The following is a 27,448-nucleotide window of genomic DNA, read 5'->3' on the forward strand; positions in this document are numbered from 1 at the left end:
TGTATGTATGTGTGGCATGTGCACGTGTGCCAGGCTGTGTGTGTGGTGCCAGGCTGTGTGTGTGTGCCAGGCTGTGTGTGTGTGTGTGTATATATGTATGTGTGCATGTGCGTGTGCCAGGCTGTGTGTGTGTGCCAGGCTGTGTGTGTGTGTGCCAGGCTGTGTCTGTCTGTGTGTGTGTGTGTGTGTGTGTGTGTGTGTGTGTGTGTGTGTGTGTGTGTGTGTGTGTGTGCCAGGCTGTGTGTGTGTGTGTGTGTGTGTGTGTGTGTGTGTGCCAGGCTGTGTGTGTGTGTGGCCAGGCTGTGTGTGTGTGCCAGGCTGTGTGTGTGTGTGTGCCAGGCTGTGTGTGTGTGTGTGTGCCAGGCTGTGTGTGACCCTGCTCTCTCCTCTCAGCCCCTGTGATACTCGGCACTCCGCGTGACACGCTGGCGCTGGTTGGGCAGAGCGTGATTCTGGGCTGTGAGGTCTCTGCGCAGCCGCTGGCGGAGATAGAATGGAGGAAAGAGGGGCAGAGCGCTCCCCCTGCCCGGGGAGAGCGGTCACATCACCGTGCAGGTAACCCACCTCCCCGGGCACTCTGTGACACTCTAACACACACTCACTCCTTCCTCCCTCCCTCTCACTCTCTCTCCTCCCCTCCCTCTCACTCTCTCTCCTCCCCTCCCTCTCACTCTCTCTCCTTCCCTCCCTCTCACTCTCTCTCCTTCCCTCCCTCTCACTCTCTCTCCTTCCCTCCCTCTCACTCTCTCTCCTCCCCTCCCTCTCACTTTCTCTCCTCCCCTCCTCTCTCACTCTCTCTCCTTCCTCCCCTCCCTCTCACTCTCTCTCCTCCCCTCCCTCTCACTCTCTCTCCTCCCCTCCCTCTCACTCTCTCTCCTTCCCTCCCTCTCACTCTCTCTCCTTCCCTCCCTCTCACTCTCTCTCCTTCCCTCCCTCTCACTCTCTCTCCTCCCCTCCCTTCACTTTCTCTCCTTCCCTCCCTCTCCCTCCTTCTCTCCTCCCCTCCCTCTCACTTTCTCTCCTTCCCTCCCTCTCCCTCTCTCTCCTCTCCCTCCCTCTCTCTCTCTCTCCTTCCCTCCCTCTCACTCTCTCTCCTTCCTCCCTCTCACTCTCTCTCCTTCCCTCCCTCTCACTCTCTCTCCTCCCCTCCCTCTCACTTTCTCTCCTTCCCTCCCTCTCCCTCTCTCTCCTTCCCTCCCTCTCTCTTTCTCTCCTTCCCTCCCCTCTCACTTTCTCTCCTTCCCCCCTCTCACTTTCTCTCTTCTCTGAGCCTCTCTCTCTCCTTCCCTCCCTCTCACTTTCTCTCCTTCCCTCCCTCTCTCTTTCTCTCCTTCCCTCCCTCTCACTTTCTCTCCTTCCCTCCCTCTCACTCTCACTCCTTCCCTCCCTCTCACTCGCTCTCCTTCCCTCCCTCTCACTCTCTCTCTTCCTCCCCTCCCTCTCACTCTCACTCCTTCCTCCCCTCCCTCTCACTCGCTCTCCTTCCCTCCCTCTCACTCTCTCCTCCCTCCCTCTCACTCTCTCTCCTTCCCTCCCTCTCACTCTCTCCTTCCCTCTCACTCTCTCTCCTTCCCTCCCTCCCTCTCACTCTCTCTCCTTCCCTCCCTCTCACTTTCTCTCCCTCCCTCCCTCTCACTATCTCTCCTCCCTCCCTCTCACTCTCTCTCCTCCCCTCCCTCTCCCTCTCTCTCTCCTTCCCCCCCTCTCACTTTCTCTTCTTCTCAGAGCCTCTCTCCTTCATTCCCTCCCTCTCACTCTCTCTCCTCCCTCCCTCTCACTTTCTCTTATTCCCTCCCTCTCACTTTCTCTCCTTCCCTCCCTCTCACTTTCTCTTCTTCTCTGAGCCTCTCTCCTTCCCTCCCTCTCCCTCTCTCTTTCTCTCCTTCCTTCCCCCCTCTCACTTCCTCTTCTTCTTTGAGTCTCTCTCTCCTTCCCTCCCTCTCACTTTCTCTCCTTCTCTCCCTCTCTCTTTCTCTTCTTCTCTGAGCCTCTCTCCTTCCTTCCCTCCCTCTCACTTTCTCTCCTTCCCTCCCTCTCACTTTCTCTCCTTCCCTCCCTCTCACATTCTCTTCTTCTCAGAGCTTCTCTCCTTCCCTCCCTCTCACTTTCTCTCCTTCCCTCCTCTCATGTTCTCTTCTTCTCAGAGCCTCTCTCCTTCCCTCCCTCTCACTTTCTCTCCTTCCCTCCCTCTCACTTTCTCTCCTTCCTCCCTCTCACTTCTCACCGTCCCTCCCTCTCACTTTCTCTTCTTCTCTGAGCATCTCTCCTTCCTCCCCTCCCTCTCACTTTCTCTCCCTCCCTCTCACTTATCTTCTTCTTTGAGCCCTCCTTCCCCTCCTTCCCCCCCTCTCACTTTCTCTCCTTCCCCCCTCTCTCTTTCTCTTCTTCTCTGAGCCTCTCCCCCTCTCACTTTATCTCCCTCCCTCTCACTTTCTCTCCTTCCCCCCTCTCACTTTCTCTTCTTCTTTGAGCCTCTCTCCTTCCCACCCTCCCTCTCACTTTCTCTCCTTCCCTCCCTCTCACTTCTCTCCTTCCCCCCCTTTCTCTTCTTCTCTGAGCCTCTCTCCCTCTCACTTTCTCTCCCTCCCTCCCTCTCACTTTCTCTCCTTCCCCCCTCTCTCTTTCTCTTCTTCTCTGAGTCTCTCTCCTTCCTTCCCTCCCTCTCACTTTTTCTCCTTCCCCTCCCTCTCACTTTCTCTCCTTCCCTCCCTCTCTCTTTCTCTTCTTCTCTGAGCCTCTCTCCTTCCCTCCCTCTCACTTTCTCTCCTTCCCTCCCTCTCTCTTTCTCTTCTTCTCAGAGCCTCTCTCCTTCCCTCCCTCTCACTTTCTCTCCTTTCCTCCCTCTCACTTTCTCACCTTCCCTCCCTCTCTCTTTCTCTTCTCCTCTGAGTCTCTCTCCTTCCCTCCCTCCCTCTCACCTTTCTCTCCTTTCCTCCCTCTCACTTTCTCTCCTTCCCTCCCTCTCTCTTTCTCTTCTCCTCTGAGTCTCTCTCCTTCCCTCCCTCCCTCTCACTTTCTCTCCTTCCCTCCCTCTCACTTTCTCTTCTTCTCAGAGCCTCTCTCCTTCCTTCCCTCCCTCTCACTTTCTCTCCCTTCCCTCCCTCTCACTTTCTCTTCTTCTCTGAGTCTCTCTCCTTCCCTCCCTCCCTTTCACTTTCTCTCCCTCCCTCCCTCCCTCTCACTTATCTTCTTCTTTGAGCCTCTCTCCTTCCTTCCCTCTCACTTTCTCTCCTTCCCCCCTCTCACTTTCTCTCCTTCCCTCCCTCTCACTTTATCTTCTTCTTTGAGCCTCTCTCCTTCCCTCCCTCTCACTTTCTCTCCTTCCCCCTCTCTCTTTCTCTTCTTCTCTGAGCCTCTCTCCCTCTCACTTTCTCTCCTTCCCTCCCTCTCACTTTCTCTCCTTCCTCCCTCTCACTTTCTCTCCTTCCCTCTCTCTCTTTCTCTTCTCTGAGTCTCTCTCCTTCCTTCCCTACCTCTTACTTTTTCTCCTTCCCTCCCTCTCACTTTCTCTCCTTCCCTCCCTCTCTCTCTTTCTCTTCGTCTCTCTCCTTCCCTCCCTCTCTATCCTTCCCCCCTCTCACTTTCTCTTCTCTGAGCCTCTCTCCTTCCTTCCCTCCCTCTCTCTTTCTCTTCTTCTCTGAGCCTCTCTCCTTCCCTCCCTCTCACTTTTCTCTCCTTCCCCTCCCTCTCTCTTTCTCTTCTTCTCAGAGCCTCTCTCCTTCCCTCCCTCTCACTTTCTCTCCTTCCCTCCCTCTCACTTTCTCTTCTTCTCAGAGCTTCTCTCCTTCCCTCCCTCTCACTTTCTCTCCTTCCCTCCCTCTCTCTTTCTCTTCTCCTCTGAGTCTCTCTCCTTACCTCCCTCTCACTTTCTCTCCTTCCCTCCCTCTCTCTTTCTCTTCTTCTCTGAGCCTCTCTCCTTCCCTCCCTCTCACTTCTTTCCTTCCCTCCCTCCTCACTTTCTCTTCTCAGAGCCTCTCTCCTTCATTCCCTCCCTCTCACTTTCTCTCCTTCCCTCCCTCTCTCTTTCTCTTCTTCTCTGAGCCTCTCTCCTTCCCTCCCTCTCACTTTCTCTCCTTCCCTCCCTCTCACTTTATCTTCTTCTTTGAGCCTCTCTCCTTCCCTCCCTCTCACTTTCTCTCCTTCCCCCCTCTCTCTTTCTCTTCTTCTCTGAGCCTCTCTCCCTCTCACTTTCTCTCCTTCCCTCCCCTCTCACTTTCTCTCCTTCCCTCCCTCTCACTTCTCTCCTTCCCTCTCTCTCTTTCTCTTCTTCTCTGAGTCTCTCTCCTTCCTTCCCTACCTCTTACTTTTTCTCCTTCCCTCCCTCTCACTTTCTCTCCCTTCCCTCCCTCTCTCTTTCTCTTCGTCTCTCTCCTTCCCTCCCTCTCTATCCTTCCCCCCTCTCACTTTCTCTTCTCTGAGCCTCTCTCTCCTTCCTTCCCTCCCTCTCTCTTTCTCTTCTTCTCTGAGCCTCTCTCCTTCCCTCCCTCTCACTTTCTCTCCTTCCCTCCCTCTCTCTTTCTCTTCTTCTCAGAGCCTCTCTCCGTCCCTCCCTCTCATTTTCTCCTCCTTCCCTCCCTCTCACTTTCTCTTCTCTCGTAGCCTCTCTCCTTCCTTCCCTCCCTCTCACTTTCTCTTCTTCTCTGAGCCTCTCTCTCTCCTTCCCTCCCTCTCCCTCTCTCTCCTTCCCCCCTCTCACTTTCTCTTCTCAGAGCCTCTCTCCTTCATTCCCTCCCTCTCACTTTCTCTCCTTCCCTCCCTCTCACTTTCTCTTCTTCTCTGAGCCTCTCTCTTTCCCTCCTCTCACTTTCTCTCATTCTCTCCCTCTCACTTCCTCTTCTTCTCTGAGCTCTCTCCTTCCTCCCTCTCACTTTCACTCCCTCTCTTTTATATTACTCTCTCTCTCTCCTTTGTCTCTCTCTCTCTCTCTCTCTCTCTCTCTCTCTCTCTCTCTCTCTCTCTCTCTCCTTTCTCTCTCTCTCTCTCTCTCTCTCTCTCTCTCTCTCTCTCTCTCTCTCTCTCTCTCTCTCCTTTGTCTCTCTCTCTCTCTCTCTCTCTCTCTCTCTCTCCCCCCTTTGTCTCTCTCTCTCCCCTTTGTCTCTCTCTCTCTCCTTTGTCTCTCTCTCTCTCCTTTGTCTCCCTCTCTCTCTCTCTCCTTTCTCTCTCTCTCTCTCTCTCTCTCTCTCTCTCTCTCTCTCTCTCTCTCTCTCTCTCTCTCTCTCTCTCTCTCTCTCTCTCTCTCTCTCTCTCTCTCTCTCTCTCTCTCTCTCTCTCTCTCTCTCCTTTGTCTCTCTCTCTCTCTCTCTCTCTCTCTCTCTCTCTCTCTCTCTCTCTCTCTCTCTCTCTCTCTCTCTCTCTCTCCTTTCTCTCTCCTCTCTCTCTCTCTCTCTCTCTCTCTCTCTCTCCTTTGTCTCTCTCTCTCTCTCTCTCTCTCTCTCTCCTTCTGCCTCTCTCATCTCTCTCTCTCTCTCTCCTCTCTCTCTCTCCTCTCTCTCTCTCTCTCTCTCCTTTGTCTCTCTCTCTCTCTCTCTCTCTCTCTCCTTTCTCTCTCTCTCTCTCCTTTGTCTCTCTCTCTCTCTCTCTCTCTCTCTCTCTCTCTCTCTCTCTCTCTCTCTCTCTCTCTCTCTCTCTCTCTCTCTCTCTCTCTCTCCTTTGTCTCTCTCTCTCTCCTTTGTCTCTCTCTCTCTCTCTCTCTCTCCTTTGTCTCTCTCTCTCCTCTCTCTCTCTCTCTCTCTGTCTCTCTCTCCTTTGTCTCTCTCTCTCTCTCTCCTTTGTCTCTCTGTCTGCTTCTCTCTCTCTCCGTGACCGTTTTTTTCCCTCTCCCTGATTGCCTCTGTCTCTCTGTGACGGTCTCTCTCTCTGATGGTCTCTGTCTCTCTCTCTCTCTGACGGTCTCTCTCTGATGGTCTCTGTCTCTCTCTCTCTCTCTGACGGTCTCTCTCTGATGGTCTCTGTCTCTCTCTCTGACGGTCTCTTTCTGATCACTGTCTCTCTGTGATGATCTCCCTCTGTTGGTCTCTTTCTCTCTGTGACGGTCTCTCTCTGTGACGGTCTCTCTGTGACGGTCTCTCTCTGTGACGGTCTCTCTCTGTGACGGCCTCTCTGTGACGGTCTCTCTCTCTGTGACGGTCTCTCTCTGTGACGGTCTCTCTGTGACGGTCTCTTCTCTGTGACGGTCTCTCTCTGTGACGGTCTCTCTGTGACGGTCTCTCTGTGACGGTCTCTCTCTGTGACGGTCTCTCTGTGACGGTCTCTCTGTGAAGGTCTCTCTGTGACGGTCTCTCTGTGACGGTCTCTCTGTGACGGTCTCTCTGTGACGGTCTCTCTTGTCTGACAGTCTCGGGGGGGCCCTCAGAGACAGCAGGTCACAGGCTGGCTGCAGATTCACCGCGTCACGCTGCGGGACGCCGCTCTGTACGTGTGCCGGGCACGGAATGTCTTCGGAGACGTGTCAGCGGCAGCGCGACTGCGGGTCATCCCCCTCGGTGAGGAATCTCTCCGTTCCGCAGCCTCTGCACCTCCAACTGCCCCACACAGCTCCTCCTATTCCAGTACTTAATACCCCCACGCTAACGCGCACGCCTGTCACTGCACCTCCCCCTCTCTCTATACCTCCTCCTATACCTCCATATATAACTGCTCTCAATTACTTTCCCTATTACCCCATATAACCGCTCCATATAACTCCTCCTATTACCCCATATAACCGCTCCCTATAACTCCTCCTATTACCCCATATACCCGCTCCCTATAACTCCTCCTATTACCCATATAACCCCTCCCTATAACTCCTCCTATCACCCCATATACCCTCTCCCTATAACTCCTCCTATTACCCCATATACCCCCTCCCTATAACTCCTCCTATTACCCCATATACCCGCTCCCTATAACTCCTCCTATTACCCCATATAACCCCTCCCTATAACTCCTCCTATTACCCATATAACACCTCCCTATAACTCCCTCCTATTACCCCATATAACCCCTCCCTATAACTCCTCCTATCACCCCATATACCCCCTCCCTATAACTCCTCCTATCACCCCATATACCCCCTCCCTATAACTCCTCCTATTACCCATATAACCCTCTCCCTATAACTCCTCCTATTACCCCATATAACCCCTCCTATAACTCCTCCTATTACCCCATATAACCCCTCCCTATAACTCCTCCTATTACCCATATAACACCTCCCTATAACTCCTCCTATTACCCCATATAACCCCTCCCTATAACTCCTCCTATCACCCCATATACCCCACCCTCCCTATAACTCCTCCTATTACCCATATAACCCCTCCTATAACTCCTCCTATTACCCCCATATAACCCCTCCCTATAACTCCTCCTATTACCCCATATAACCCCTCCCTATAACTCCTCCTATTACCCCATATAACCGCTCCCTATAACTCCTCCTATTACCCCATATAACACCTCCTATAACTCCTCCTATTACCCCATATAACCGCTCCATATAAACCCTCCTATTACCCCATATAACTCCTCCCTATAACTCCTCCTATTACCCCATATAACCCCTCCCTATAACTCCTTCCTCCTCCTATTACCCATATAACCGCTCCCTATAACACCTCCTATTACCCCATATAACCGCTCCCTATAACTCCTCCTATTACCCCATATAACTCCTCCCTATAACTCCTCCTATTACCCCATATAACCCCTCCCTATAACTCCTCCTATTACCCATATAACCGCTCCATATAAAACCCTCCTATTACCCCATATAACCGCTCCCTATAACTCCTCCTATTACCCCATATAACCGCTCCACTATAACTCCTCCTATTACCCCATATAACCCCTCCCTATAACTCCTCCTATTACCCCATATAACCCCTCCCTATAACTCCTCCTATTACCCATATAACCGCTCCATATAAACCCTCTTATTACCCCATATAACCGCTCCCTATAACTCCTCCTATTACCCCATATAACCGCTCCCTATAACCTCCCTCCTATTACCCCATATAACCCCTCCCTATAACTCCTCCTATTACCCCATATAACTCCTCCCTATAACTCCTCCTATTACCCATATAACCGCTCCATATAACTCCTATTACTCCATATAACCCCCTCCCTATAACTCCTCCTATTACCCCATATAGCCTCTCCCTATAACTCCTCCTATTACCCATATAACCCCTCCCTATAACTCCTCCTATTACCCCATATAACCGCTCCCTATAACCTCCTCCTATTACCCCCATATAACCCCTCCCTATAACTCCTCCTATTACCCCATATAACCGCTCCATATAAACCCTCCTATTACCCCATATAACCCCTCCCTATAACTCCTCCTATTACCCATATATCCCCTCCCTATAACTCCTCCTATTACCCCATATAACCCCTCCCTATAACTCCTCCTATTACCCATATATCCCCTCCCTATAACTCCTCCTATTACCCATATAACCCCTCCCTATAACTTCCTATTACCCATATATCCCCTCCCTATAACTCCTCCTATTACCCCATATAACCCCTCCCTATAACTCCTATTACTCCATGTCACCCCTCCCTATAACTCCTCCTATTACCCCATATAACCCCTCCCTATAACTCCTCCTATGACCCCATATAACCCCTCCCTATAACTCCTCCTATGACCCCATATAACCGCTCCATATAAACCCTCCTATTACCCCATATAACCCCTCCCTATAACTCCTCCTATTACCCCATATAACCACTCCCTATAACTTCCTATTACCCATATATCCCCTCCCTATAACTCCTCCTATTACCCCATATAACCCCTCCCTATAACTCCTATTACTCCATGTAACCCCTCCCTATAACTCCTCCTATTACCCCATATAACCCCTCCCTATAACTCCTCCTATGACCCCATATAACCCCTCCCTATAACTCCTCCTATGACCCCATATAACCGCTCCATATAAACCCTCCTATTACCCCATATAACCCCTCCCTATAATTTCCTATTACCCATATATCCCCTCCCTATAACTCCTCCTATTACCCCATATAACCCCTCCCTATAACTCCTATTACTCCATGTAACCCCTCCCTATAACTCTACCTATTACCCCATATAACCGCTCCATATAACTCCTATTACTCCATGTAACCCCTCCCTATAACTCCTCCTATTACCCCATATAACCGCTCCCTATAACTTCTCCTATTACCCCATATAACCGCTCCCTCTAACCCCTCCTATTACCCCATATAACCCCTCCCTATACCTCCTCCTATTACCCCATATACCCCACTCCCTATAACTCCTCCTATTACCCCATATACCCGCTCCCTATAACTCCTCCTATTACCCCATATAACCCCTCCCTATAACTCCTCCTATTACCCCATAATAACCCCTCCCTATAACTCCTCCTATTACCCCATATAACCGCTCCCTATAACTCCACATATTACCCCATATAACCGCTCCCTATAACTCCTCCTACTACCCCATATAACCCCTCCCTATAACTCCTCCTATTACCCCATATAACCCCTCCCTATAACTCCTCATATTACCCCATATAACCGCTCCCTATAATTCCACATATTACCCCATATAACCGCTCCCTATAACTCCACATATTACCCCATATAACCGCTCCCTATAACTCCTCCTATTACCCCATATAACCTCTCCCTATACCTCCTCCTATTACCCCATATAACCCCTCCCTATAACTCCTCCTATTACCCCATATAACCTCTCCCTATAACTCCTCCTATAACCTCATATAACCGCTCCTATAACTCCTCCTATTACCCCATATAACCCCTCCCTATAACTCCTCCTATTACCTCATATAACTGCTCCCTATAACTCCTCCTATTACCCCATATAACCCCTCCCTATAACTCCTCCTATTACCCCATATAACCCCTACCTATAACTCCTCCTATTACCCATATAACCGCTCCCTATAACTCCTCCTATTACCCCATATAACCTCTCCCTATAACTCCTCCTATTACCCCATATAACCGCTCCCTATAACTCCTCCTATTACCTTATATAACCGCTCGCTATAACTCCTCCTATTACCTCATATAACCGCTCCCTATAACTCCTCCTATTACCTCATATAACCGCTCCCTATAACTCCTCCTATTACCCCATATAACTTCTCCCTATAACCCCTCCTATTACCCCATATAACCGCTCCCTATAACTCCTCCTATTACCTCATATAACCGCTCCCTATAACTCCTCCTATTACCCCATATAACCGCTCCCTATAACTCCTCCTATTACCCCATATACCCGCTCCCTATAACTCCTCCTATTACCCCACATACCCGCTCCCTATAACTCCTCCTATTACCCCATATAACCGCTCCCACAACCCCTCCTATTCCCCCATATAACCCCATATAACCGCTCCCTATAACGCCTCCTATTACCCCATATAACCTCTCCCTATAACCCCTCCTATAACCCCATATAACCGCTCCCTATAACTCCTCCTATTACCCCATATAACCCCTCCCTATAACTCCTCCTATTACCCCATATAACCCCTCCCTATAACTCCTCCTATTACCCCATATAACCGCTCTCTATAACTCCTATTACCTCATATAACCGCACTCTATAACCCCTCCTATTACCCCATATAACCCCTCCCTATAACTCCTCCTATTACCCATATAACCCCTCCCTATAACTCCTCCTATTACCCCATGTAACTCCTCCCTATAACTCCTCCTATTACCCCATATAACCCCTCCCTATAACTCCTCCTATTACCCCATATAACCTCTCCCTATAACTCCTCCTGTTGCCCCACATACCCCCTCCCTATAACTCCTCCTATTACCCCATATAACCGCTCCCTATAACTCCTCCTATTACCCCATATAACCGCTCCATATAACTCCTCCTATTACCCCATATAACCGCTCCCTATAACTCCTCCTATTACCCCATATAACCCCTCCCTATAACTCCTCCTATTACCCCATATAACCCCTCCCTATAATCCCTCCTATTACCCCATATAACCCCTCCCTATAACTCCTCCTATTACCCCATATAACCCCTCCCTATAACTCCTCCTATTACCCCATATAACCTATCCCTATAACTCCTCCTATTACCCATATAACCGCTCCCTATAACTCCTATTACCCCATATAACCGCTCCCTAAAACTCCTCCTATTACCCCATATAAACCGCTCCCTATAACTCCTCCTATTACCCCATATAACCCCTCCCTATAACTCCTCCTATTACCCCATATAACCTCTCCCTATAACTCCTCCTATTACCCCATATAACCTCTCCCTATAACTCCTCCTATTACCCCGTATAACCGCTCCCTATAACTCCTCCTATAACCCCATATAACCGCTCCCTATAACTCCTCCTATTACCCCATATAACCCCTCCCTATAAGTCCTCCTATTACCCCATATAACCCCTCCCTATAACTCCTCCTATTACCCCATATACCCCCTCCCTATATCTCCTCCTATTACCCCATATAACCCCTCCCTATAACTCCTCCTATTACCCCATATAACCGCTCCCTATAACTCTTCCTATTACCACATATAACCGCTCCGTATAACTCCTCCTATTACCCCATATAACCGCTCCCTATAACTCCTCCTATTACCCCATATAACCCCTTCCTATAACTCCTCCTATTACCCCATATAACCTCTCCCTATAACTCCTCCTATTACCCCATATAACCTCTCCCTATAACTCCTCCTATTACCCCATATAACCGCTCCCTATAACTCCTCCTATAACCCCATATAACCGCTCCCTATAACTCCTCCTATTACCCCATATAACCCCTCCCTATAAGTCCTCCTATTACCCCATATAACTGCTCCCTATAACTCTTCCTATTACCCCATATAACCGCTCCCTATAACTCCTCCTATTACCCCATATAACCCCTCCCTATAACTCCTCCTATTACCCCATATACCCCTCCCTATAACTCCTCCTATTACCCCATATAACCGCTCCCTATAACTCCTCCTATTACCCCATATAACCGCTCCCTATAACTCCTCCTATTACCCCATATAACCGCTCCATATAACTCCTCCTATTACCCCATATAACCGCTCCCTATAACTCCTCCTATTACCCCATATAACCCCTCCCTATAACTCCTCCTATTACCCCATATAACCCCTCCCTATAATCCCTCCTATTACCCCATATAACCCCTCCCTATAACTCCTCCTATTACCCCATATAACCCCTCCCTATAACTCCTCCTATTACCCCATATAACCTATCCCTATAACTCCTCCTATTACCCATATAACCGCTCCCTATAACTCCTATTACCCCATATAACCGCTCCCTAAAACTCCTCCTATTACCCCATATAACCGCTCCCTATAACTCCTCCTATTACCCCATATAACCCCTCCCTATAACTCCTCCTATTACCCCATATAACCTCTCCCTATAACTCCTCCTATTACCCCATATAACCTCTCCCTATAACTCCTCCTATTACCCCGTATAACCGCTCCCTATAACTCCTCCTATAACCCCATATAACCGCTCCCTATAACTCCTCCTATTACCCCATATAACCCCTCCCTATAAGTACTCCTATTACCCCATTTAACCCCTCCCTATAACTCCTCCTATTACCCCATATACCCCCTCCCTATATCTCCTCCTATTACCCCATATAACCCCTCCCTATAACTCCTCCTATTACCCCATATAACCGCTCCCTATAACTCCTCCTATTACCACATATAACCGCTCCGTATAACTCCTCCTATTACCCCATATAACCGCTCCCTATAACTCCTCCTATTACCCCATATAACCCCTCCCTATAACTCCTCCTATTACCCCATATAACCTCTCCCTATAACTCCTCCTATTACCCCATATAACCTCTCCCTATAACTCCTCCTATTACCCCATATAACCGCTCCCTATAACTCCTCCTATAACCCCATATAACCGCTCCCTATAACTCCTCCTATTACCCCATATAACCCCTCCCTATAAGTCCTCCTATTACCCCATATAACTGCTCCCTATAACTCTTCCTATTACCCCATATAACCGCTCCCTATAACTCCTCCTATTACCCCATATAACCCCTCCCTATAACTCCTCCTATTACCCCATATACCCCCTCCCTATATCTCCTCCTATTACCCCATATAACCCCTCCCTATTACTCCTCCTATAACCCCATATAACCCCTCCCTATAACTCTTCCTATTACCCCATATAACCCCTCCTTATAAGTCCTCCTATTACCCCATATAACTGCTCCCTATAACTCCTCCTATTACCCCATATAACCGCTCCCTATAACTCCTCCTATTCCCCCATATAACCCCTCCCTATAACTCCTCCTATTACCCCATATACCCCCTCCCTATAACTCCTCCTATTCCCCCATATAACCCCTCCTATAACTCCTCCTATTACCCCATATACCCCCTCCCTATATCTCCTCCTATTACCCCATATAACCCCTCCCTATAACTCCTCCAATTACCCCATATAACCCCTCCCTATAACTCCTCCTATGACCCCATATAACCCCGCCCTATAACTCCTCCTATTACCCCATATGAACCCATCCCTATAACTCCTATTACCCCATATAACCGCTCCCTATAACTCCTCCAATTACCTCATATAACCGCTCCCTATAACTCCTCCTATGACCCCATATAACCGCTCCCTATAACTCCTCCTATGACCCCATATAACCCCTCCCTATAAGTCCTCCTATTACCCCATATAACTGCTCCCTATAACTCCTCCTATTACCCCATATAACCGCTCCCTATAACTCCTCCTATTCCCCCATATAACCCCTCCCTATAACTCCTCCTATTACCCCATATACCCCCTCCCTATAACTCCTCCAATTTCTCCATATACCCCTCCGTATAACTCCTCCTATTACCCCATATACCCCCTCCCTATAACTCCTCCTATTACCCATATAACCTCTCCCTATAACTCCTCCTATAACCCCATATAACCGCTCCCTATAACTCCTCCTATTACCCCATATAACCCCTCCCTATAACTCCTATTACCTCATATAACCCCTCCCTATAACTCCTCCTATTACCCCATATAACCACTCCCTATAACTCCTCCTATTACCCCATATAACCTCTCCCTATAACTCCTCCTATTACCCCGTATAACTTTTCCCTATAACTCCTCCTATTACCCCATATACCCCTCCCTATAACTCCTCCTATTACCCCATATAGCCTCTCCCTATAACTCCTATTGCCCCATATACTCCCTCCCTATAACTCCTCCTATTACCCCATATAACCCCTCCCTATAACTCCTCCTATTACCCCATATAACCTCTCCCTATATCTCCTCCTATTACCCCTTATAACCTCTCCCTATAACTCCTCCTATTACCCCATATAACCTCTCCCTATAACTCCTCCTATTACCCCATATAACCGCTCCTATAACTCCTCCTATTACCCCATATACCCCCTCCCTATAACTCCTCCTATTACCCCATATAACCCCTCCCTATAACTCCTATTACCCCATATAACCCCTCCCTATAACTTCTCCTATTACCCCATATAACCGCTCCCTATAACCCCTCCTATTACCCCATGTAACCGCTCCCTATAACTCCTCCTATTGCCCCATATACCCCCTCCCTATAACTCCTCCTATTACCCCATATAACCCCTCCCTATAACTCCTATTACCCCATATAACCCCTCCCTATAACTCCTCCTATTACCCCATATAACTTCTCCTATTACCCCATTTAACCGCTCCCTATAACCCCTCCTATTACCCCATATAACTCCTCCCTATAACTCCTCCTATTACCCCATATAACCCCTCCCTATAACTCCTCTTATTACCCCATATAACCGCTCCCTATAACTCCTCCTATTACCCCATATAACTCCTCCCTATAACTCCTCCTATTACCCCATATAACCGCTCCCTATAACTCCTCCTATTACCCCATATAACCTCTCCCTATAACTCCTCCTATTACCCCATATAACCTCTCCCTATAACTCCTCCTATTACCCCATATAACCCCTCTCTATATCTCCTATTACCCCATATAACCGCTCCCTATAACTCCTCCTATTACCCCATATAACCCCTCCCTATAACTCCTCCTATTACTCCATATAACCTCTCCCTATAACTCCTCCTATTACCCCATATAACCCCTCCCTATAACTCCTCCTATTACCCCATATAACCCCTCCCTATAACTCCTCCAGTACCCCATATAACCCCTCCCTATAACTCCTCCTATTACCCCATATAACCCCTCCCTATAACTCCTCCTATTACCCCATATAACCCCTCCCTATAACTCCTCCTATTACCCCATATAACCTCTCCCTATAACTCCTCCTATAACCCCATATAACCGCTCCCTATAACTCCTCCTATTACCCCATATACCCCCTCCCTATAACTCCTCCTATTACCCCATATAACCCCTCCCTATAACTCCTCCTATTACCCCATATAACCCCTCCCTATAACTCCTCCTATTACCCCATATAACCCCTCCCTATAACTCCTCCTATTACCCCATATAACCCCTCCCTATAACTCCTCCTATTACCCCATATAACCGCTCCCTATAACTCCTCCTATTACCCCATATAACCTCTCCCTATAACTCCTCCTATAACCCCATATAACCGCTCCCTATAACTCCTCCTATTACCCCATATACCCCCTCCCTATAACTCCTCCTATTACCCCATATAACCCCTCCCTATCACTCCTCCTATTACCCCATATAACCCCTCCCTATAACTCCTCCTATTACCCCATATAACCCCTCCCTATAACTCCTCCTATTACTCCATATAACCTCTCCCTATAACTCCTCCTATTACCCCATATAACACCTCCCTATAACCCCTCCTATTACTCCATATAACTGCTCCCTATAACTCCTCCTATTACCCCATATAACCGCTCCCTATAACTCCTATTACCCCATATAACCGCTCCCTATAACTCCTCCTATTACCCCATATAACCGCTCCCTATAACCCCTCCGATTACCCCCTATTATCCCCTCCCTATAACTCCTCCTATTACCCCATATAACCCCTCCCTATAACTCCTCCTATTACCCCATATACCCCCTCCCTATATCTCCTCCTATTACCCCATATAACCCCTCCCTATAACTCCTCCTATTACCCCATATAACCCTTCCCTATAACTCCTCCTATTACCCCATATAACCTCTCCCTATAACTCCTCCTATTACCCCATATATCCTCTCCCTATAACTCCTCCTATTACCCATATAACCGCTCCCTATAACTCCTCCTATAACCCCATATAACCGCTCCCTATAACTCCTCCTATTACCCCATATAACCCCTCCCTATAAGTCCTCCTATTACCCCATATAACTGCTCCCTATAACTCCTCCTATTACCCCATATAATCGCTCCCTATAACTCCTCCTATTCCCCCATATAACCCCTCCCTATAACTCCTCCTATTACCCCATATACCCCCTCCCTATAACTCCTCCTATTCCCCCATATAACCCATCCCTATAACTCCTCCTATTACCCCATATACCCCCTCCCTATATCTCCTCCTATTACCCCATATAACCCCTCACTATAACTCCTCCAATTACCCCATATAACCCCTCCCTATAACTCCTCCTATGACCCATATAACCCCTCCCTATAACTCCTCCTATTACCCCATATAACCCCTCCCTATAACTCCTATTACCCCATATAACCCCTCCCTATAACTCCTCCTATTACCCCATATAACTTCTCCTATTACCCCATATAACCGCTCCCTATAACCCCTCCTATTACCCCATATAACTCCTCCCTATAACTCCTCCTATTACCCCATATAACCGCTCCCTATAACTCCTCCTATTACCCCATATAACCTCTCCCTATAACTCCTCCTATTACCCCATATAACCGCTCCCTATAACCCCTCCTATTACCCCATATAACTCCTCCCTATAACTCCTCCTATTACCCCATATAACCGCTCCCTATAACTCCTCCTATTACCCCATATAACCTCTCCCTATAACTCCTCCTATTACCCCATATAACCTCTCCCTATAACTCCTCCTATTACCCCATATAACCCCTCTCTATATCTCCTATTACCCCATATAACCGCTCCCTATAACTCCTCCTATTACCCCATATAACCCCTCCCTATAACTCCTCCTATTACTCCATATAACCTCTCCCTATAACTCCTCCTATTACCCCATATAACCCCTCCCTATAACTCCTCCTATTACCCCATATAACCCCTCCCTATAACTCCTCCTATTACCCCATATAACCCCTCCCTATAACTCCTCCTATTACCCCATATAACCCCTCCCTATAACTCCTCCTATTACCCCATATAACCCCTCCCTATAACTCTTCCTATTACCCCATATAACCTCTCCCTATAACTCCTCCTATAACCCCATATAACCGCTCCCTATAACTCCTCCTATTACCCCATATACCCCCTCCCTATAACTCCTCCTATTACCCCATATAACCCCTCCCTATAACTCCTCCTATTACCCCATATAACCCCTCCCTATAACTCCTCCTATTACCCCATATAACCCCTCCCTATAACTCCTCCTATTACCCCATATAACCCCTCCCTATAACTCCTCCTATTACCCCATATAACCGCTCCCTATAACTCCTCCTATTACCCCATATAACCTCTCCCTATAACTCCTCCTATAACCCCATATAACCGCTCCCTATAACTCCTCCTATTACCCCATATACCCCCTCCCTATAACTCCTCCTATTACCCCATATAACCCCTCCCTATCACTCCTCCTATTACCCCATATAACCCCTCCCTATAACTCCTCCTATTACCCCATATAACCCCTCCCTATAACTCCTCCTATTACTCCATATAACCTCTCCCTATAACTCCTCCTATTACCCCATATAACACCTCCCTATAACCCCTCCTATTACTCCATATAACTGCTCCCTATAACTCCTCCTATTACCCCATATAACCGCTCCCTATAACTCCTATTACCCCATATAACCGCTCCCTATAACTCCTCCTATTACCCCATATAACCGCTCCCTATAACCCCTCCGATTACCCCCTATTATCCCCTCCCTATAACTCCTCCTATTACCCCATATAACCCCTCCCTATAACTCCTCCTATTACCCCATATACCCCCTCCCTATATCTCCTCCTATTACCCCATATAACCCCTCCCTATAACTCCTCCTATTACCCCATATAACCCTTCCCTATAACTCCTCCTATTACCCCATATAACCTCTCCCTATAACTCCTCCTATTACCCCATATAACCTCTCCCTATAACTCCTCCTATTACCCATATAACCGCTCCCTATAACTCCTCCTATAACCCCATATAACCGCTCCCTATAACTCCTCCTATTAGCCCATATAACCCCTCCCTATAAGTCCTCCTATTACCCCATATAACTGCTCCCTATAACTCCTCCTATTACCCCATATAATCGCTCCCTATAACTCCTCCTATTCCCCCATATAACCCCTCCCTATAACTCCTCCTATTACCCCATATACCCCCTCCCTATAACTCCTCCTATTCCCCCATATAACCCATCCCTATAACTCCTTCTATTACCCCATATACCCCCTCCCTATATCTCCTCCTATTACCCCATATAACCCCTCACTATAACTCCTCCAATTACCCCATATAACCCCTCCCTATAACTCCTCCTATGACCCATATAACCTCTCCCTATAACTCCTCCTACTACCCCATATAACCCCTCCCTATAACTCCTCCTATTACCCCATATAACCCCTCCCTATAACTCCTCCTATTACCCCATATAACCGCTCCCTATAACTCCACATATTACCCCATATAACCGCTCCCTATAACTCCACATATTACCCCATATAACCGCTCCCTATAACTCCTCCTATTACCTCATATACCCTTCCTTATAACTCCTCCTATTACCCCATATAACCCACTCCGTATAACTCCTCCTATTACCCCATATAACCGCTCCCTATAACTCCTCCTATTACCCCATATACCGCTCCCTATAACTCCTCCTATTACCCCATATACCCCTCCGTATAACTCCTCCTATTACCCCATATAACCGCTCCCTATAACTCCTCCTATAACCCCATATAACCCCTCCCTATAACTCCTCCTATTACCCCATATAACCCCTCCCTATAACTCCTCCTATTACCCCATATAACCGCTCCCTATAACTCCTCCTATTCCCCCATATAACCCCTCCCTATAATCCCTCCTATTACCCCATATAACCGCTCCCTATAACTCCTCCTATTACCCCATATAACCGCTCCCTATAACTCCTCCTATTACCCCATATAACCGCTCCCTATAACTCCTCCAATTACCCCATATAACCGCTCCCTATAACTCCTCCTATTACCCCATATAACCTCTCCCTATAATCCCTCCTATTACCCCATATAACCGCTCCCTATAACTCCTCCTATTACCCCATATAACCGCTCCCTATAACTCCTCCTATTACCCCATATAACCGCTCCCTATAACTCCTCCAATTACCCCATATAACCCCTCCCTATAACTCCTCCTATTACCCCATATAACCCCTCCCTATAATCCCTCCTATTACCCCATATAACCGCTCCCTATAACTCCTCCTATTAACCCATATAACCGCTCCCTATAACTCCTCCTATTACCCCATATAACCCCTCCCTATAACTCCTCCAATTACCCCATATAACCGCTCCCTATAACTCCTCCTATTACCCCATATAACCCCTCCCTATAACTCCTCCTATTACCCCATATAACCCCTCCCTATAACTCCTCCAATTACCCCATATAACCGCTCCCTATAACTCCTCCTATTACCCCATATAACCGCTCCATATAACTCCTCCTATTACCCCATATAACCGCTCCCTATAACTCCTCCTATTACCCCATATAACCGCTCCCTATAACTCCTCCTATTACCCCATATACCCTTCCTTATAACTCATCCTATTACCCCATATAACCTCTCCCTATAACTCCTCCTATTACCCCATATAACCGCTCCCTATAACTCCTCCTATTACCCCATATACCCCTCCGTATAACTCCTCCTATTACCCCATATAACCGCTCCCTATAACTCCTCCTATAACCCCATATAACCCCTCCCTATAACTCCTCCTATTACCCCATATAACCCCTCCCTATAACTCCTCCTATTACCCCATATAACCGCTCCCTATAACTCCTCCTATTCCCCCATATAACCCCTCCCTATAACTCCTCCTATTACCCCATATAACCGCTCCCATAACCCCTCCTATTACCCCATATAACCGGTCCCTATAACTCCTATTACCTCATATAACCCCTCCCTATAACTCCTCCTATTACCCCATATAACCGCTCCCTATAACTCCTCCTATAACCCCATATAACCCCTCCCTATAACTCCTCCTATCACCTCATATAACCCCTCCCTATAACTCCTCCTATTACCCCATATAACCGCTCCCTATAACTCCTCCTATTCCCCCATATAACCCCTCCCTATAACTCCTCCTATAACCCCATATAACCGCTCCCATAACCCCTCCTATTACCCCATATAACCGCTCCCTATAACTCCTATTACCTCATATAACCCCTCCCTATAACTCCTCCTATTACCCCATATAATCCCTCCCTATAACTCCTCCTATTACCCCATATAGCCTCTCCCTATAACTCCTATTGCCCCATATAACCCCTCCCTATAACTCCTCCTATTACCCCGTATAACCTCTCCCTATAACTCCTCCTATTACCCCATATAACCTCTCCCTATAACTCCTCCTATTTCCCCATATAACCTCTCCCTATAACTCCGCCTATTACCCCATATACCCCCTCCCTATAACTCCTCCTATTACCCCATATAGCCTCTCCCTATAACTCCTATTGCCCCATATAATCCCTCCCTATAACTCCTCCTATTACCCCATATAACCGCTCCCTATAACTCCTATTACCCCATATAACCGCTCCCTATAACTCCTCCTATTACCCCGTATAACCTCTCCCTATAACTCCTCCTATTACCCCATATAACCCCCTCCCTATAACTCCTCCTATTACCCATATAACCTCTCCCTATAACTCCTCCTCTTACCCCATATAATCGCTCCCTATAACTCCTCCTATTACCCCATATAACCGCTCCCTATAACTCCTCCTATTACCCATATAACCTCTCCCTATAACTCCTCCTATTACCCATATAACCTCTCCCTATAACTCCTCCTATTACCCATATAGCCTCTCTATAACTCCTCCTATTACCCCATATAACCCCTCCCTATAACTCCTCCTATTACCCCATATAACCCCTCCCTATAACTCCTCCTATTACCCATATAACCGCTCCCTATAACTCCTCCTATTACCCCATATAACCCCTCCCTATAACTCCTCCTATTACCCATATAACCGCTCCCTATAACTCCTCCTATTACCCCATATAACCCCTCCCTATAACTCCTCCTATTACCCCATATAACCCCTCCCTATAACTCCTCCTATTACCCATATAACACCTCCCTATAACTCCTCCTATTACCCCATATAACCCCTCCCTATAACTCCTCCTATTACCCCATATAACCCCTCCCTATAACTCCTCCTATTACCCCATATAACCGCTCCCTATAACTCCTCCTATTACCCCATATACCCCCTCCCTATAACTCCTCCTATTACCCCATATAACCGCTCCCTATAACTCCTCCTATTACCCCATATAACCCCTCCCTATAACCCCTCCTATTACCCCATATAACCGCTCCCTATAACTCCTATTACCCCATATAACCGCTCTCTATAACTCCTCCTATTGCCCCATATAACCGCTCCCTATAACTCCTATTGCCCCATATAACCTCTCCCTATACCTCCTCCTATTACCCCATATAACCCCTCCCTATAACTCCTCCTATTACCCCATATACCCCCTCCCTATAACTCCTCCTATTACCCCATATAACCCCTCCCTATATCTCCTCCTATTACCCCATATACCCCCTCCCTATAACTCCTCCTATTACCCCATATAACCGCTCCCTATAACTCCTCCTATTACCCCATATAACCCCTCCCTATAACTCCTCCTATTACCCCATATATCCCCTCCCTATAACTCCTCCTATTACCCCATATAACCTCTCCGTATAACTCTTCCTATTACCCCATATAACCGCTCCCTATAACTCCTCCTATTACCCCATATAACCGCTCCCTATAACTCCTCCTATTACCCCATATAACCCCTCCCTATAACCCCTCCTATTACCCCATATAACCGCTCCCTATAACTCCTCCTATTACCCCATATAACCGCTCCCTATAACTCCTCCTATTGCCCCATATAACCGCTCCCTATAACTCCTATTGCCCCATATAACCTCTCCCTATACCTCCTCCTATTACCCCATATAACCCCTCCCTATAACTCCTCCTATTACCCCATATAACCCCTCCCTATATCTCCTCCTATTACCCCATATACGCCCTCCCTATAACTCCTCCTATTACCCCATATAACCCCTCCCTATATCTCCTCCTATTACCCCATATAACCCCTCCCTATAACTCCTCCTATTACCCCATATAACCCCTCCCTATAACTCCTCCTATTACCCCATATAACCTCTCCCTATAACTCCTCCTATTACCCCATATAACCGCTCCCTATAACTCCTCCTATTACCCCATATACCCCTCCGTATAACTCCTCCTATTACCCCATATAACCGCTCCCTATAACTCCTCCTATAACCCCATATAACCCCTCCCTATAACTCCTCCTATTACCCCATATAACCCCTCCCTATAACTCCTCCTATTACCCCATATAACCGCTCCCTATAACTCCTCCTATTCTCCCATATAACCCCTCCCTATAACTCCTCCTATTACCCCATATAACCGCTCCCATAACCCCTCCTATTACCCCATATAACCGGTCCCTATAACTCCTATTACCTCATATAACCCCTCCCTATAACTCCTCCTATTACCCCATATAACCGCTCCCTATAACTCCTCCTATAACCCCATATAACCCCTCCCTATAACTCCTCCTATCACCTCATATAACCCCTCCCTATAACTCCTCCTATTACCCCATATAACCGCTCCCTATAACTCCTCCTATTCCCCCATATAACCCCTCCCTATAACTCCTCCTATAACCCCATATAACCGCTCCCATAACCCCTCCTATTACCCCATATAACCGCTCCCTATAACTCCTATTACCTCATATAACCCCTCCCTATAACTCCTCCTATTACCCCATATAATCCCTCCCTATAACTCCTCCTATTACCCCATATAACCCCTCCCTATAACTCCTCCTATTACCCCGTATAACCTCTCCCTATAACTCCTCCTATTACCCCATATAACCTCTCCCTATAACTCCTCCTATTTCCCCATATAACCTCTCCCTATAACTCCGCCTATTACCCCATATACCCCCTCCCTATAACTCCTCCTATTACCCCATATAGCCTCTCCCTATAACTCCTATTGCCCCATATAATCCCTCCCTATAACTCCTCCTATTACCCCATATAACCGCTCCCTATAACTCCTATTACCCCATATAACCGCTCCCTATAACTCCTCCTATTACCCCGTATAACCTCTCCCTATAACTCCTCCTATTACCCCATATAACCCCCTCCCTATAACTCCTCCTATTACCCATATAACCTCTCCCTATAACTCCTCCTCTTACCCCATATAATCGCTCCCTATAACTCCTCCTATTACCCCATATAACCGCTCCCTATAACTCCTCCTATTACCCATATAACCTCTCCCTATAACTCCTCCTATTACCCATATAACCTCTCCCTATAACTCCTCCTATTACCCATATAGCCTCTCTATAACTCCTCCTATTACCCCATATAACCCCTCCCTATAACTCCTCCTATTACCCCATATAACCCCTCCCTATAACTCCTCCTATTACCCATATAACCGCTCCCTATAACTCCTCCTATTACCCCATATAACCCCTCCCTATAACTCCTCCTATTACCCATATAACCGCTCCCTATAACTCCTCCTATTACCCCATATAACCCCTCCCTATAACTCCTCCTATTACCCCATATAACCGCTCCCTATAACTCCTCCTATTACCCCATATAACCCCTCCCTATAACTCCTCCTATTACCCCATATAACCCCTCCCTATATCTCCTCCTATTACCCCATATAACCGCTCCCTATAACTCCTCCTATTACCCCATATAACCGCTCCCTATAACTCCTCCTATAACCCCATATAACCCCTCCCTATAACTCCTCCTATCACCTCATATAACCCCTCCCTATAACTCCTCCTATTACCCCATATAACCGCTCCCTATAACTCCTCCTATTCCCCCATATAACCCCTCCCTATAACTCCTCCTATAACCCCATATAACCGCTCCCATAACCCCTCCTATTACCCCATATAACCGCTCCCTATAACTCCTATTACCTCATATAACCCCTCCCTATAACTCCTCCTATTACCCCATATAATCCCTCCCTATAACTCCTCCTATTACCCCATATAACCCCTCCCTATAACTCCTCCTATTACCCCGTATAACCTCTCCCTATAACTCCTCCTATTACCCCATATAACCTCTCCCTATAACTCCTCCTATTACCCCATATAACCTCTCCCTATAACTCCTCCTATTTCCCCATATAACCTCTCCCTATAACTCCGCCTATTACCCCATATACCCCCTCCCTATAACTCCTCCTATTACCCCATATAGCCTCTCCCTATAACTCCTATTGCCCCATATAATCCCTCCCTATAACTCCTCCTATTACCCCATATAACCGCTCCCTATAACTCCTATTACCCCATATAACCGCTCCCTATTACTCCTCCTATTACCCCGTATAACCTCTCCCTATAACTCCTCCTATTACCCCATATAACCCCCTCCCTATAACTCCTCCTATTACCCATATAACCTCTCCCTATAACTCCTCCTCTTACCCCATATAATCGCTCCCTATAACTCCTCCTATTACCCCATATAACCGCTCCCTATAACTCCTCCTATTACCCATATAACCTCTCCCTATAACTCCTCCTATTACCCATATAACCTCTCCCTATAACTCCTCCTATTACCCATATAGCCTCTCTATAACTCCTCCTATTACCCCATATAACTCCTCCCTATAACTCCTCCTATTACCCCATATAACCCCTCCCTATAACTCCTCCTATTACCCATATAACCGCTCCCTATAACTCCTCCTATTACCCCATATAACCCCTCCCTATAACTCCTCCTATTACCCATATAACCGCTCCCTATAACTCCTCCTATTACCCCATATAACCCCTCCCTATAACTCCTCCTATTACCCCATATAACCCCTCCCTATAACTCCTCCTATTACCCATATAACACCTCCCTATAACTCCTCCTATTACCCCATATAACCCCTCCCTATAACTCCTCCTATTACCCCATATAACCCCTCCCTATAACTCCTCCTATTACCCCATATAACCGCTCCCTATAACTCCTCCTATTACCCCATATACCCCCTCCCTATAACTCCTCCTATAACCCCATATAACCCCTCCCTATAACTCCTCCTATTACCCCATATAACCCCTCCCTATAATCCCTCCTATTACCCCATATAACCCCTCCCTATAACTCCTCCTATTACCCACATATAACCCCTCCCTATAACTCCTCCTATTACCCCATATAACCCCTCACTATAACTCCTCCAATTACCCCATATACCCCCTCCCTATATCTCCTCCTATTACCCCATATAACCTCTCCCTATAACTCCTCCTATTACCCCATATAACCGCTCCCTATAACTCCTCCTATTACCCCATATAACCGCTCCCTATAACTCCTCCTATTACCCCATATAACCGCTCCCTATAACTCCTCCTATTACCCCATATAACCCCTCCCTATAACTCCTCCTATTACCCCATATAACCCCTCCCTATATCTCCTCCTATTACCCCATATAACCGCTCCCTATAACTCCTCCTATTACCCCATATAACCGCTCCCTATAACTCCTCCTATTACACCATATACCCGCTCCCTATAACTCCTCCTATTACCCCATATAACCTCTCCCTATAACTCCTCCTATTACCCCATATAACCCCTCCCTATAACTCCTCCTATTACCCCATATAACCCCTCCCTATATCTCCTCCTATTACCCCATATAACCCCTCCCTATAACTCCTCCTATTACCCCATATAACCGCTCCATATAAACCCTCCTATTACCCCATATAACCCCTCCCTATATCTCCTCCTATTACCCCATATAACCGCTCCCTATATCTCCTCCTATTACCCCATATAACCGCTCCCTATAACTCCTCCTATTACCCCATATAACCGCTCCCTATAACTCCTCCTATTACCCCATATAACCCCTCCCTATAACTCCTCCTATTACCCCATATAACCGCTCCCTATAACTCCTCCTATTACCCCATATAACCCCTCCCTATATCTCCTCCTATTACCCCATATAACCGCTCCCTATAACTCCTCCTATTACCCCATATAACCCCTCCCTATATCTCCTCCTATTACCCCATATAACCGCTCCCTATAACTCCTCCTATTCCCCCATATAACCCCTCCCTATAATCCCTCCTATTACCCCATATAACCGCTCCCTATAACTCCTCCTATTACCCCATATAACCGCTCCCTATAACTCCTCCTATTACCCCATATAACCGCTCCCTATAACTCCTCCTATTACCCCATATAACCCCTCCCTATAACTCCTCCTATTACCCCATATACCCCTCCGTATAACTCCTCCTATTACCCCATATACCCCCTCCCTTTAACTTCTCCTATTACCCCATATACCCCCTCCCTATAACTCCTCCTATTACCCCATATAACCGCTCCCTATAACTCCTCCTATTACCCCATATACCCCCTCCCTATAACTCCTCCTATTACCCCATATAACCCCTCCCTATAACTCCTCCTATTACCCCATATAACCGCTCCCTATAACTCCTCCTATTACCCCATATAACCTCTCCCTATAACTCCTCCTATTACCCCATATAACCGCTCCCTATAACTCCTCCTATTACCCCATATAACCCCTCCCTATAACTCCTCCTATTACCCCATATAACCCCTCCCTATAATCCCTCCTATTACCCCATATACCCCCTCCCTATAACTCCTCCTATTACCCCATATAACCCCTCCCTATAACTCCTCCTATTACCCCATATAACCGCTCCCTATAACTCCTCCTATTACCCCATATAACCTCTCCCTATAAC

At 47.4% G+C, this 27,448-nt stretch overlaps 1 pseudogene; it reads left to right on the top strand.

Annotated features, from left to right (window-relative positions):
• The first annotated feature begins 383 nt into the window (after positions 1-383).
• The window catches only part of LOC142477129 (kazal-type serine protease inhibitor domain-containing protein 1-like), a 33,662-nt pseudogene continuing 6,597 nt past the window's right edge, over positions 384-27,448 (top strand).

The sequence above is a fragment of the Ascaphus truei genome, unplaced genomic scaffold (genome assembly GCF_040206685.1).
Source record: "Ascaphus truei isolate aAscTru1 unplaced genomic scaffold, aAscTru1.hap1 HAP1_SCAFFOLD_1973, whole genome shotgun sequence".
In the NCBI taxonomy this organism is placed as follows: domain Eukaryota; kingdom Metazoa; phylum Chordata; class Amphibia; order Anura; family Ascaphidae; genus Ascaphus; species Ascaphus truei.